Consider the following 14,201-nt stretch of genomic DNA (forward strand, 5'->3'; position numbering starts at 1 on the left):
AGCAGAGGCTTGTTGGCGCTCAGACAGAGGAGCCTCGCCATAGACCTTCATCAGCATAAGCTGATTTCAGCCTTGGCTGTAGGAGTAGCACAGAGCTTGGAGAGAAGCCCCGTCAGTGCTCCAGACCCCGGCAACAGGTACTACTCTGTGTGTCAGTGTTACTGTCTCCAGCGGCGGTCAGATCATGCTGCCACCGCTTCGGGGTAATAGGACGCTTTTGCCGCTATGTAAGTTGCAGTAGCTGTCTGTAATCTAACAAGGTACTGTGTGTGTTCTCAGCACCGCTGCCTGGTGCCCGGTCTTGCTACACACATTGTACTGTCGCCACCGCTGCAGGGAGCGGACGGTCATCTCACGCTGCTGCTGCTCCGGGTGTGGGGGTAGGTTTTAACTGTATGTGCAGAGCTCAGGATGATACGCTGCCCTGAGCCCGTCACCGCTCACGCTGCCGCCACTTAGTTGCGCAGCAGGGGTGTTAGTATCCATCTGCCACTCTGCACTGGGTTACAGCGGTGGGGGAATTATATACATACATACACTGCTCAAAAAAATAAAGGGAACACTAAAATAACACATCCTAGATCTGAATGAATGAAATATTCTTATTAAATACTTTGTTCTTTGCATAGTTGAATGTGCTGACAACAAAATCACACAAATTATCAATGGAAATCAAATTTATTAACCCATGGAGGTCTGGATTTGGAGTCACCCTCAAAATTAAAGTGGAAAAACACATTACAGGCATTTCCAACTTTGATGTAATGTCCTTAAAACAAGTCAAAATGAGGCTCAGTAGTGTGTGTGGCCTCCACGTTCTATCTAACTATCCTTTTCCACTATGATATCCAACTGGGAAATTTCCCCACTAGTGGACTCTTTTTAGTTTTAAAACCTTCAAATAAGTTAACTTTTCCAGCCCCAGCTGCAATAACGCTTAAAGACCCGTCGCAGCGTAAGCTGAAGGCCCTGCTAAAGTCCATTTATACAGCTGCAGAAGTGTCACTTAGACTTGTTTTAGTTGGAGTTTGGGTTAACATGGCTGTAGTTGCATGGGTGAAACAGCTCAAGATAAGCCTACAACGGGGTCGTTTCTCAAACCAGCTGTTACTTCTAACCTATCACATTTAATCGGTGGAGTATTTGGCTACGGCATCTATGGATGTTGGACAAGTAAGTTCACGGATTGCGGCCTGTCGGGCGCTTTGGTAGCAGTCTTGGCATGCCGAGACTGATTCAAAACAAGGAATAGAGGCATTGCCTTATACTGGCGATATGTTATTTGGTCCTTATTTTGACAAATTGCATTTCTCAGGGTACTGGGTGAAAGTCTGTTTTCCTACCATTGCCCGCATCAGTTCTTAACAGAAAATACCCTGGACCAGCGTTCAAATCTTTTAGACCTCAGTCCTTTCAAGGCAGTGCTCGAGGAACAACCGTACACAGTAGACGTGGTAGAGGACGTGGTTTCCAACAAGCCACTATCCGTCGTCAAAACACAAAGCCAGCTGACAAGCCAGTGGCATGACGGGCTTCCAGCCCATCTCGGATCTTCAGTTGTGGGAGCACGCCTTCAAACATTTCACTTGGCATGATTTCAGACATCCACAGATGGGTGGATCCACAATTTCGTGTTCAAAGGTTACAATATGGAGTTCGATGGTTTATCACCGATGAGGTTTTTCAAGACAAGTCTGCCTGTGTCAGCAGACAAGGCAGTTCTGCAGACCGCTATTTAGTCTGTCTTAGATTCAGCAGTTTTAATTCAGGTACCAGTACACCAGCAAAGTCAGGGATTTTATTCCACTCTTTTTGTAGTACCAAAGCCGGACGCCTCGGTCAGACAGATATTGAACCTAAAGGGGCTCAATCACTTACTACTGATTCAAGATGAAATCACTGCGGTCAGTGATTGCGGTTCTAGAACCACAGGAATTCATGATTTCACTGGGACTCAAGGATGCGTACTTACACATTCCAATTTGGCCACCGCATCAGGTGTACTTAAGGTTTGCAGTACAACAAAACCATTATCAATTTCAGGCACTACCGTTTGGCTTCGCATCACCACGTTGGGTATTCACGAAAATTATGTCTGATGATTGCTCATCTCTGATCCCTGGGAGAGAGAATAGTTCCATACTTAGACGACCTACTCAAGGCGTCGTCTCAACAAATACTCCTACAGAATGCCTTACTGCCGTACAATGTCTTAGTTCAGCATGGTTGGATTGTCAATTTAAAAAAAATCAAGCCTTGTCCCGTCTCAACAGATTCAATACCTGGAAATGATTCTGGATACGGTGGATCGACTAATTTACTTTCCAGAGGTAAAAGCACAAAGTATTCATCATCTGGTACAGTTAGTGCTCAAACCAAGCTGCACTTGTGCATTCGCCTGTTAGTAAAGATGGTGGTGTCTTTCCAAGCACTCCAGTTCGGAATATTTAACTTGTGTCCCTTTCAGCTAGATCTGTTCGCACAGTGGTCGGGCTCTCATATACAAATTTATCAGATGGTGCGGTTGTCTCCAAGGGCCAGAGTATCACTACTCTGGTGGCTCCAAGTACAAAATCTCACCATGGGAAAAAGGTTCGGAGTCTGGAATTGGATAATTCTGACGACAGACGCAAGTCTCAGCTGTTGGTGAGCCGTAGTCCTGCATTGTTGGCTTCAGAGTCTGTGGTCAGACTAAGAAAGATTACCGTCGATAAATGTCCTGGAACTCAGGCCATTACAACGCTCTGCACAGGCAGTTTACATCTTCCAGTCTCAGACTGTTCAGGTTCTGTCAGACAACGCATCGGCAGTCGCATACATCAACAAATAAGGAGGGACTCGAAGTTGCATGGCCATGCGAGAAGTTGCTTGAATCCTCAATTGGGCCGAGCTTCACCAGTTGATATTATTGGCAGTGTTCATTCCAGGAGTGGACAAATGGAAAACAGATTATCTCAGTCATCAGGATTTTCATCCAGGAGAATGGGCCTTACATCCAGAAATGTTCCAGATGTTGGTCCAGCGGTGGGGTTAACCACAGGTGGATCTAATTGTATCTCGCCAAAATCATCAGACACCCAAGTATATGTCCAGAACAAGAGATCCAAAGGCTGTGGCAGTGGATGCTCTCACAATAGCGTGGTCGTACAGCCTTGTGTATCTATTAACACCATTTCCGCTGCTTCCTCGGTTGCTAAAGCGGATCAAAAAAGAGTCCACGACCGTCATACTAGTGGCGCCTCATTGGTCTTCGAGAGATTGGTTTTTGGATCTCTGCGGTCTACTCGCAGACGATCCATGGCTGCTTCCGCTATGTCCAAACCTTCTGCAACAGGGTCCATTTCTTTACCCCGATTTAGCAAGGCTGCGTTTGACGGGTGGCTGTTGAAACCACTCTCTTAAGACGATAGGGCATTCTGGAGTCTGTTGTACCAAACCATGTTACGTGCTAGGAAGCCAGTTACAGCAGCTCATTATCACAGGATTTGGCAAGCTTATATGGGTTGGGGTGAAGCTCGGCAGCTTTCGACATCTTCTTCTGTCAAGTTATCCCATCTTTTGCTATTTTTACAGACTGGGTTAGATGGACTGTGTTTAGCGACACTAAAGGTGCAGGTATCTGCTTTGCCAATGTTCTTTCAGCACCGTTTGGCTCTTTTGCCAACAATGCATACATTCCTGCAAGGTGTCCTAAAGGACCCTATACACTAGAACGATAATGCCCGATTTCGGCCATTCGGGCCAATATATCGGATGAAATCGTGCCCAAATGGCGTTGACGATGCGCGTTCCCATGAGCATCGGATCGGATTCCCTAGATTGACTGTACTGCACTTGTGATATGTCGGACCCCGCAGGCATGGCTGGGATCGCATAAGATACATCGTATGCAAAAGGACCGCATGCGATGTAACATAGTAACATAGTATTTGAGGTTGAATAGAGGCAAATTGCCCATCGTGTTCAACCTGTTTTAAGTTGTGATGATTCTACATACCCGCTGAATAATGTTTTATGACTAGTTAGCTACTATAACTCATGTTACCCCCCGGATTAACCACGTTGATATTTTAAGTATTATAACCTTGGATAGCTTTTTCATTCAGAAATTTATCCATTCCTTTTTTAAATCCAATTACAGAGTCCGCCATTACCACCTTCCCTGGCAGGGAATTCCACAACCTGATTGCCCTAACAGTGAAGAACCCATCCGCCGTTGCGTTTGGAACTTTCTCTCCTCCAGTCGCAGCGAGTGCCCACGTGTCCTAAACTGTGTTCTTTTAAGAAATAATTCCTCTGATAACTCTTTGTGATGTCCCTTTACATATTTGAAGATATTAATAATATCCCCTCTTAGACGCCTCTTTTCTAGTGTATACATATTCAGCCTAGTAAGTCTGTCCTTATATTCCAGTCCTTCTAGGCCTTTAATCAATTTAGTAGCTCGCCTTTGAACACTTTCGAGTTCACTGATGTCTTTTTTTATACAATGGTGCCCAAAACTGAACACAATATTCCAGGTGCGGACGTACCAATGCCTTATACAGCGGCAGGATTACATCCGAGTCCCTTGTCTCAATTCCCTGTTTTATGCACGCTAACACCTTACTTGCCTTCTTTACTGCGTTTTGACATTGTGTACGGTTATTAAGCCTATTATCAATGAATACCCCCAAATCTTTTTCCAACTCTGTTTCCCTTAGGCGTTCCCCATTTAATATAAAGGATGCAAGTTTTTTTTTAGTCCCAAAATGCATAACCTTGCATTTGTCTGTATTGAACCTCATTTTCCATTTACACGCCCAGAGTTGAAGTTTAGATTGATCATTCTGCAAGGACTCCACATCCAATTCTGAATTAATTACCTTACACAGTTTAGTATCATCTGCAAAGATTGACACTGTGCTTTCCAGGCCTATTTCTAGGTCATTGATAAATATGTTGAACAGGATCTTATGCGATCCTGCCGCCCAGGAAACTGCCGGGCGGTTCAAGGGTGATCGCCTGCGAGATGTGGGTCTGACATGTTGCACTAGTGTATGGGGCCCTTTAGAGTTCAACCTCCGTTTATACCATCTACAGCTCCGTGGGACTTGAATCTAGTTTTAGACTTTTTGCAGTCCTCAATTTTTGAACCTTTACAACAAGTGGATGTTAAGTTTCTAACTTAGAAAACAGTTTTTCTATTATACTTAGCTTCGGCAAGGCATGTTTTTGTATTGGGTGCGTTGTCATGCAAACCATCGTATCTGGTGTTCCATGATCACAGAGCGGAACTTCGGATGAATCCCGCTTTTCTACAAAAGGGAGTATCTTCTTTTCATATAAATCAACCAATCGTAGTTCCTGTTTTTTCAGAAGGTTCCGGATCTCCAGCTACTTTGGATGTGGTTCGTGTGCTTCGGATTTATGTGGCCCGAACATCAACAGTACATAAAACAGATACGTTGTTTGTTCTCTATGATGCAGGTAGGTTGACCGGCTTCCAAGCAGACCTTGGCTAGATGGATTAAGCTGACCATTCGTCAAGCTTACTTTCATGCTAGTCTACAGCCGCCTGCATCTAGTTCAGCACATTCCACGGGTACTGTCGGAACGTCATGGGCAGCAGGTCGTGGGGCTTCCACAACACAACTTTGCTGTGCAGCTACATGGTCATCGGTGCACACGTTTATGCGCTTTTACAAGTTTGATACTTTTGCGGCATCAGCATCTAGCTTTGCCCGTCTAGGGTTACAGGTGCCAACAAGCTCTCCCGCCCAAGGGGGTAACTTTGCTACGTCCCAAGAGTACTCCAGTGACCCCTAGTGGATGAAGAAGAAAAGTGGATTTTGGTACATACCAGTTAAATCCTTTTTCTTTGAATCCATAGGGGTCACTAGACGCCCACCCAGAGCAGTTTCACCTGTCTTGTGGTAAATTCAGTATACTGTATCTTGTGGTAACACATTCTCTCCGGCTTGTTTAAATGTTACGGTGATTATCTATTGTCTTGTCAACTTTCTAGTTGTTCTTTATGTTATAATGTTTTCTGTAATTCTCCATTGTTCATCCTCTCTTTTGCTCATGTTCGGCTCAGCAAAACAACACTGAGGCATCTTGGGAGTATGGAGGGGAAGGAGGGTTACTAATTTAAATATTTAAATGTGCCTATCCCTGCTAACGCTCCGTTCATATCCCAAGAGTACTTCAATACCCCCTGTGGATTCAAAGAAAAGGATTTAACTGGTAAGTACCAAAATCCACTTTTCATGAACAATTGACACGCGGAAATTTACATATATCTTAACAGTATTTTCAAATACAATGTAATGGGCCCTACACACTGGCAGATCCGCCGCCGATCTGACCGACGGCGGATACGGCTGGGGGAGTGAAGTTTCTTCACTCACCCTGTCACCCGGCTCCATTGCAGTGCATGCAAATATGGACGAGATCGTCCATATTGGCCTGCATGCACAAGCGACGGGGCACCAACAACGAACAAGCGCGGGGCTGCGCATCGTTCATCGTTGCTGCCTCCACACGGAACGATATGAACAAGTTCTCGTTCGTATCGTTTAGTTAAATCGCCCAGTGTGTAGGGCACTTAAGACATAAGAGAGATAGAGAGAGATGTATAGAGGGATATAGCCAGTGTAGGGATGTGCGGAGGAGGGGCAGCATTTGCTCAGGTCACAGTCTTCACGGTCTCTTGTCTTCAGCCACATTTCCAGCAAATGAGCTCCATAACTACACCTGAACCATACTTGCCTACTCTCCCGGAATGGCCGGGAGGCTCCCGAAAATCGGGTGACCCTCCCGGCCCCCCGGAAGAGCAGGCAAGTCTCCCGATTTGACGGGGTCCCCCCTGGCCGTCCGCCCACTTTGTGTGTAAAGTGGGCGGTCCGGGCAGACGATGATGCGATTCTTGCTGAATCGCGTCATTGTAGCCACGCCCCCTGCATTGTGATGGTGGCATTACAGAGCGGGGGCGTGGCTTAAAGAAGGCATCACCATAACCACGCCCCCCGTCCCGCCCTTGCTCCGCCCCCGTACTGCCTCCGGTCCACCCCCTCCATTCGTCAAAGTGCTCCCGGCCCGCCTGTTGAGCCGACCTGGCTGCTCTCTCCCGCAGAGAGCAGCCAGAATGTTGGTAAGTATGACCTGAACCCATTCCCAAAAACACTGATTTCAGCCTATGATTATAACTATAACATCCTACACTATACAAGCTTCACAGTACTATAACAATGCTACAATTCTGTCTCCAGGTTCAAGCACATGGCATTTTTGGTTAGGCCATAAAAAGCACATGGCTTAAAAGTGGTGTGAGGAAAATACATAACCAAGATGGCTGCTATGTATAAACTACAGAAACAGTGTAAAATATATATGTTCTGATTTATAATGTAGCCAGTAGTTCTCAATCTCAGCCAGACTTTGCATTTGAACTCCATACAACGCAGAGGTGATTGTGCTGCTGGTCCATATAGGATTCTTGGATAAACCATTAGAAAATCACTTTTTAAATAAAATGACTTGAACTTTATGTCCTCAGAGTCTTGTGTATACGAAATCAGATTAGAATCACCTAATCTGGAGAACCCAGTAAAGATTATTCTATAAATTCTAGCAAAGTCGTCTGTGCTTGTTATTGGTGTAATCTATTTACTATTTATCATCTGAGAATGAGAATCTTTCCTGTCATCAAAATATGAAAATTCAGTCATTTTGAAAATGAACACACCTGAAGAAGTCGCCACTGACGAAACGCGTTGGGTGAAAGCGTTATCATTATCACACAAACTGAAAGTGAACAGGCTTGATAAGCCTTTTTTTGTTGACATCTCTATGGTGCAAAGATATGCCTGTGAAAATGAATATTCTGAACATTTGATAAATGTTTTAACTGTTTTATTAAAAAGTTTTTATTGGGTGTGTTTGTATATAAGGAAATATTAGTCTATTCTCTTCATTCGTAAGAAAATATATATTTATTTTCTAATGTTATAGTAGGAACACTTATACAATTTAATTAGTGCACTCCTCAAAAAAACAATCTCTATATCAATTTTCTAGGCCCATATCGGCAAGGGGCCTCCTTTTGGGGAAGCTGCCAAAACATCAAATGTAATTTCAAATATATTCTCGAATATGTCTTTAAGAAAAATTGGTCATATGTAATTATTGTGGTATTGTTCACCACGTACATATAATAGCTCATAAAGGAACTTCTAACATATATATTTTTATATGTATATTCTAGATAGGATCACTGTGACATAGAATCCACATTAAATGAATGAGACTCGTACCGAGGTTCTCACCCGTGTGGACTGGTTACCACATGATGTATACAATATGAAAGCTCCAAGCTTTCATTCTGTACACATCATGTGGTAACCAGTCCACACGGTTGAGAACCTCGGTACGAGTCTCATTCATTTAATGTAGATTCTATGTCACAGTGATCCTATGTGTTACTGTGGATCCTTTGGGGAGGGGGGGGTTTTCCCCAAAAATTTTTTATTGACAAGTGGGTAGAATAACAAGTCAAAGTAAAGACAACATGCATTACATACAAGTATTAAGAAATGCGTATAACAGTAGTAGTACTCCGCGTAAGCCCTGAGCAATGTCAAAATTGAACATTAGAGGAAACAAGCAAACATCATAGCAACAAGAGAAAATATTAGAGATATATAAACAGTAAGGAATCGTATAATCAAAAGGGGGCCATGGCATCAAGGGTCTCTAAGATGTACCATTTAGTATCTTTAAAACATTTCCGTAGAGCCTCCTTTATGACCGGGGGGAGAGTCAGGACGTAGAGTAGCCAAATATGGAAATCTTTTCCTTCTCTAAAGCAGTATTAGTCCAGTCTAGGTGGAAGAGATGGGAGATCCTAGGGTGCAGTAGTGCAATGGGAATGGGGTCAGTAGAGATCCATTGGGAGAGGATTGTCTTAGTGGCAGCTGGCAGTTTAATTAGTAAAATGCGTTGCTCTTTAGACAATCCGCTGGGAGAGGGTTTCGGGTATATGCCCCAAAATGCCCATGTCTTAGTAATAGTAAATTGTAACTGTAGGTCTGTTGTGATGTATGATTGGAGTGCCTGCCAGAGTGCTTGTACCTTAGGACAGGACCATAGACAATGAACAACATCTGCGTCTGGAGCACACTTGAAACAGTGGGACGAAGGAGCGGCCCCAATAAGGTGTCGTAACTTGGGGGTGACATAGGCTCTATGCAGGATTTTCTGATGCATTTCTGAATATGAGACTGAGCTTAATTTTTTATCTAGATAGGCATTGGCCTCCAAAATCAACTTCAAAATGAGATCCGAGAATTCCAGTCTCCATTTCAGGAGACCTACTGAGCCAGATTCTATGTTTAGTAAGGTGCGGGAGTGTGAGTGTATGAATGCCGTGGGAAAACTACTATTTGGATCAAGACGTAAGGTTTTGTCCAGGATGTAGGATTTATCCTGTCGAGATAACCAGGGATATAACCCTCTGCACATAGCTACAGGCTTGAAGGAAGGGGAAGAATGGGATTTGTAAAAATGGGACACGTACCATAATCTGTGAGTGTGTAAGTAAGACCAAAGTCTCAGCGTCTAAAAAATGATGGACATATTTTAGACCTCCGTCATACCAAGTATGAAATATAGGAGAGGTAGTGTGAGTCTTAAAGTCTGGGTTACCCCAGAGAGGTAAGAACAGTGATATGTGTTGTGACAGTTTAAGCTGTGAGCGAACCTGTTGCCAGGCAGCACAGGTAGAGGATATGAGTATATTGTCCTTTACACAGTGTGGTATGGAGGTGGGAGCGGTGTGTAGGAGGGACACCAAAGTCCAAGAGGGTGTAAAAGATTGTTCTAGATACGTATTAGCGTATATGCTTTGTCCGCCAATCCAGTCCAAAGCAATCCTGTAGTTGGCTGCCAAGGCATAGGCACGGTAAATTTAAGCCACCAAGGGACCGAGGTTGGCGTAGCTTAATTAGCGAAAATCTATTTAGACAGTGCCTTATCCAATTGAGCGAATATTCTTTTGGGCGGGATCAGCGGGAGCATCTGTAACACATATAAAAAGCGCGGGAAACTGATCATTTTATACAAATGACTTCTGCCTGTGTATGTAAGAGGGAGGTGGGCCCATCTGGCGAAGTCCGCATATGTCCTAGTAAATAATGGAGGGAAATTAAGGGGATATAGTTTGGAGGGGTGATCAGGGAATACAATACCTAGATAAGTAATACAGTTGTTTGTGGCCCAATGAAATGGAAAAGTGTCGCCCCATCCCGTATGGCTGTTTGGGGGTTGCTGAAGTAAAGTAATATATCGTCAGCAAATGCTGAGAATTTAAGTTCTTGATCAGCCAATTTTATACATCTATTTTCTTTTAAAAAGTGGCGAAGAAGAGGGTCTAAGACTAGATTAAATAAAAGGGGAGATAAAGGGCAGCCCTGTCTGGTACCCCGGTATAGGGAAAACAGTCTGGAGTTATGACCATTAATCGTTAAGAAGGCTTGGGGAGTTTGATAAATAGTATGAAACACCTGGATAAAGTCAAGGCCAAAGTTCTGAAGTCTAAGTATTCTGTCTATATGAGCCCAAGAGACTCGATCAAAGGCCTTATCTGCATCACAACTCAAGACTTTGTTTCCCGTCTCCAGTGAGCCATGAGTTTTAAACATGGCCGTTAACAATGAGCGGACATTATGTACTGAGTGCCTATTGCGCAGGAATCCTGTCTGAGCAGGGGTAGAACCACTTGGAGGCGGGAAGCAAGAATCTTCGTGAATATTTTAAAATCTTGGTTCAATAACGAGATTGGTCGGTAAAATGAAACTAAGGTATGATCCTTATTAGGTTTAGGGAGGACTATGACTCGAGCCGCATTAAAGTCAGTCGGGGCTGGATGGCCCGCCAAGAGTGAGTTGTACAGTTTTCTAAGGTGGTCACTTACATGTGGGAGAAGTAGTTTATAATAGGCCACGGACAGTCCGTCAGGACCCGGGGACTTCCCATTGGCTAGGGATTTGATGGCCGATTCTAATTCCGGATCAGTGATGGGAGTAGTGAGGAATTCTCTATCTTCCTCAGAGAGGCTAGGGAGGTCAGCATACGTCAAAAAGTCCATACCAGCTGCAGGTTGGTCAGGTGGTGCAGTGTATAAGGTCTCAAAGAAAGTCAGAAAGGTGTCACTAATCTTTTCCTGTGTCAATGAGGGGGAAGTGTGAGTGTCCTGAATTGAGGAGATGTGTTTAGGGGTTGCATGTACTTTCACCAGGGCCATAACTAGGTGTGTGCCGATGGTGCCTTGCCCACAGCGCAAATGCACTGAGGGCGCACCATCGTGCACCACACCTGATGGCCCAGACAGCTGAAGGCGGCGCCGCCTGTGTCCCGCTGAGGGCGGCGGCGCCTCTGTACTGCTTGTCACCGCCGCCCGCCCGTGCTCCCCCCGGAACCCGCCGCAACTTCCTCTGAAGCCGCTGCCCACCCGCCCAACTTCCTCTGAAGCCGCCACTGCCGCTCGCCCGACTGTGTCCCACTGAACCAGCTGCTGTTGCGGCTGAGCGGCATCAGTGTGACAGGGATGCTGCTCTCTTTGGCCCAACGGCAGCCTGGCCCCCCTCTGCAATTTGGAACTCGGTAGAGCCTGTGCTGCCTGTCTGGTTAGTAAACGCAGGGGCAAACGCAGGATTTACTGTGGGGGGACGACGACTCTGCTGCAATGTGTAAAAAGGGGGACTCTGTCTGCCGTAATGTGTAAAAAGGGGGACAATGTCTGCCGTAATGTGTAAAAAGGAGACGATGTCTGCCGTAATGTGTAAAAAGGAGACGCTGTCTGCCGTAATGTGTAAAAAGGGGACGCTGTCTGCCGTAATGTGTAAAAAGGGGACGCTCTCTGCCATAATGTGTAAAAAGGGGACGCTGTCTGCCGTAATGTGTAAAAAGGGGACGCTGTCTGCCGTAATGTATAAAAAGGGGAAGCTGTCTGCCGTAATGTGTAAAAAGGGGACGCTGTCTATAACAAAACAGCGTAATGCATGTAGAAAACAGTAGCCAGTACAACGTGGGCCACCAGTCAAAAATGTTTTTGAATTTTTGAACCCAAGAGGACGGTTGTAATAACCGTCCATATATAACAGAAACTTTAGTTTGATTAGAAGAAGGGGAAGAAATAAGGGCTGACAGAAAAGATGGAAGAAAAGCCTCCCACCCTCCCTGCAACCACAAAAGGTAGGGAAAATTCCCATCCAACCGTGTCTGCAAGAACCATATGTAAATAATCAACAGTGTGCTATCCATTAGGAAAGAAAAAGAGAGGAAGTAAGATAAAGAAATACTTAGTTCTAGGAAAAATGTGGATCCTTTGTTAAAGGGATTTTACCTGTTTTAAATAAATTTGATTTGCACTATGTGCGCCCCCTCCTTTTGTTTCTGTATCTAGAGTATCTCAATCCAGGAGTCCGGAGTTTCTACAGGAGGGGTGCAGCGTTTTTTTGAAAGGCTAGAAACCCAGTGCTATATCCCAGAGTTTTGATGACCTTGAGGATTATTTTCCATTTTCTAAGTGGAAACTGAACATTGACCAGCGCACCTGTACACCATTTCGATGAAAAATAAAATAAAATATATATATACATATATACCACTATCCACAAATACCAAACGCTATACTACAGATGTATCTATGTCACAATCTACCATTACATATTCCCAGTTATATTTCCTTATCTAGCCATGTGTGTTCAATACTTAGCCATAATAAGGAGAAGCGTCCAAGTATCCTGGTGATGTGAGGTCCATCCTTCTGGTCTGGGCATAAGCTAGATTCTGCGAGAGTGTGTGGTGTCTCTGGTGTTTCAGGTGGTACATTGAACTTGTTGGTGGGTGTGTCTTCCAGAGGAAGTGTACGGAAGCTATTGTATCATTGAGCTGCCCATGCTTTTGAATGCTAATAAGTACTAGGCCAAAGCCAGGGGTCTTGTCTAATTAGTCTAGGTCAAAGTCTGTGAGAAAGCAGTCTAAACCAGATTTTTTTACTGTAGTAAAATAGATGAAAAGATACTATGTAACAGTGCCACAGCAAACCAGTCTCAAACCAGGTAGAGACTCCCAAGTGGTTTGTCAGTCCCAGTTGGGGATTTCAGACAGACAATTCCCAAGATGACACCCTCTCTCCAACTTAAAGTTTTTCAAGCTAATTCCATTCCAGCTTCCGGGTGTGCATCGCATGATTCAACCTTGCAGGATTAGTTTGATGGTGATTTAGATCAATATTTCACACTCGTTATTTAATATCTTACTCTGATGGAGTTAAACCCTTCATCTGGAATTACTCCTTCTAACATTACCCAGTATTTATTTTTGACATTTAGAGGAAAAGCTTTGGATTGGTCTAACCCGCTTAATGAGAGTAATGGTCCTGTGCGCCAGGATTTATGGGCTTTCAGTAGAGCAGTGATTAAAGAATTTAGTCCACCCTTGAAATCTGACTCTACTGTGAACTCTTGTTCCAAATAGAATTCCAGTTCTTCTTCATTCAAACTACACCAGTCTGCTTCAAAAGGAAGTTCATGCTGTCCTTCCAATGATAAGTCAAGTATCTCCTCCCATAAGAACCAGATCATTAAAGCTGGTCATCAAGAAGTCATTCCCAGCCTGATACTAAGTTCCCAGCCAAAGGACTTAAAACTCCAATGCACTTCTCTGCCATCTCTAAACTGTGTATCTTTTAAGTATTCTCTGGCTTCATCGGCCGTTCAGAATACCAAGTCTTCTAATGTTTATCAAACCTCTGGTTCTACAGATCTTGTAATATGTGTTGGATCTTCCGCTTCAAGTTACTTCAAGGTCTTAAGTTCTTCCGTATGAAATTCAAGTTCCCCTAAGATTCAAGAGTGGTGTCCAGAGACCACCCTCAAAAAAGGGGGTACTTTCTGGGTTCGGAGTCTTACCATCGGTCCTGGGTCCTGGGGTCTCCCTGTTCTGGTCATGGCAGTGCTGCTGCAGCAGTGGGTGGCCGGTTCCCACTCGTGTGAGGTTGCACTGTGTCTGGCAGAGTCAGCTGGTGTGAGCACTGGAGCTCAGGAATCTGGGACTTGGCAGGGAAAGGGAGAGCTTCCTTGTGTGTCTGCAGTTATGGGAGCAGCCATGTTGGAGACCAATGCATGAAGTGTAACCAATAGCAGTGCTCTCTGTGG

The sequence above is a fragment of the Pseudophryne corroboree genome, chromosome 7 (genome assembly GCF_028390025.1).
Source record: "Pseudophryne corroboree isolate aPseCor3 chromosome 7, aPseCor3.hap2, whole genome shotgun sequence".
Lineage (NCBI taxonomy): Eukaryota > Metazoa > Chordata > Amphibia > Anura > Myobatrachidae > Pseudophryne > Pseudophryne corroboree.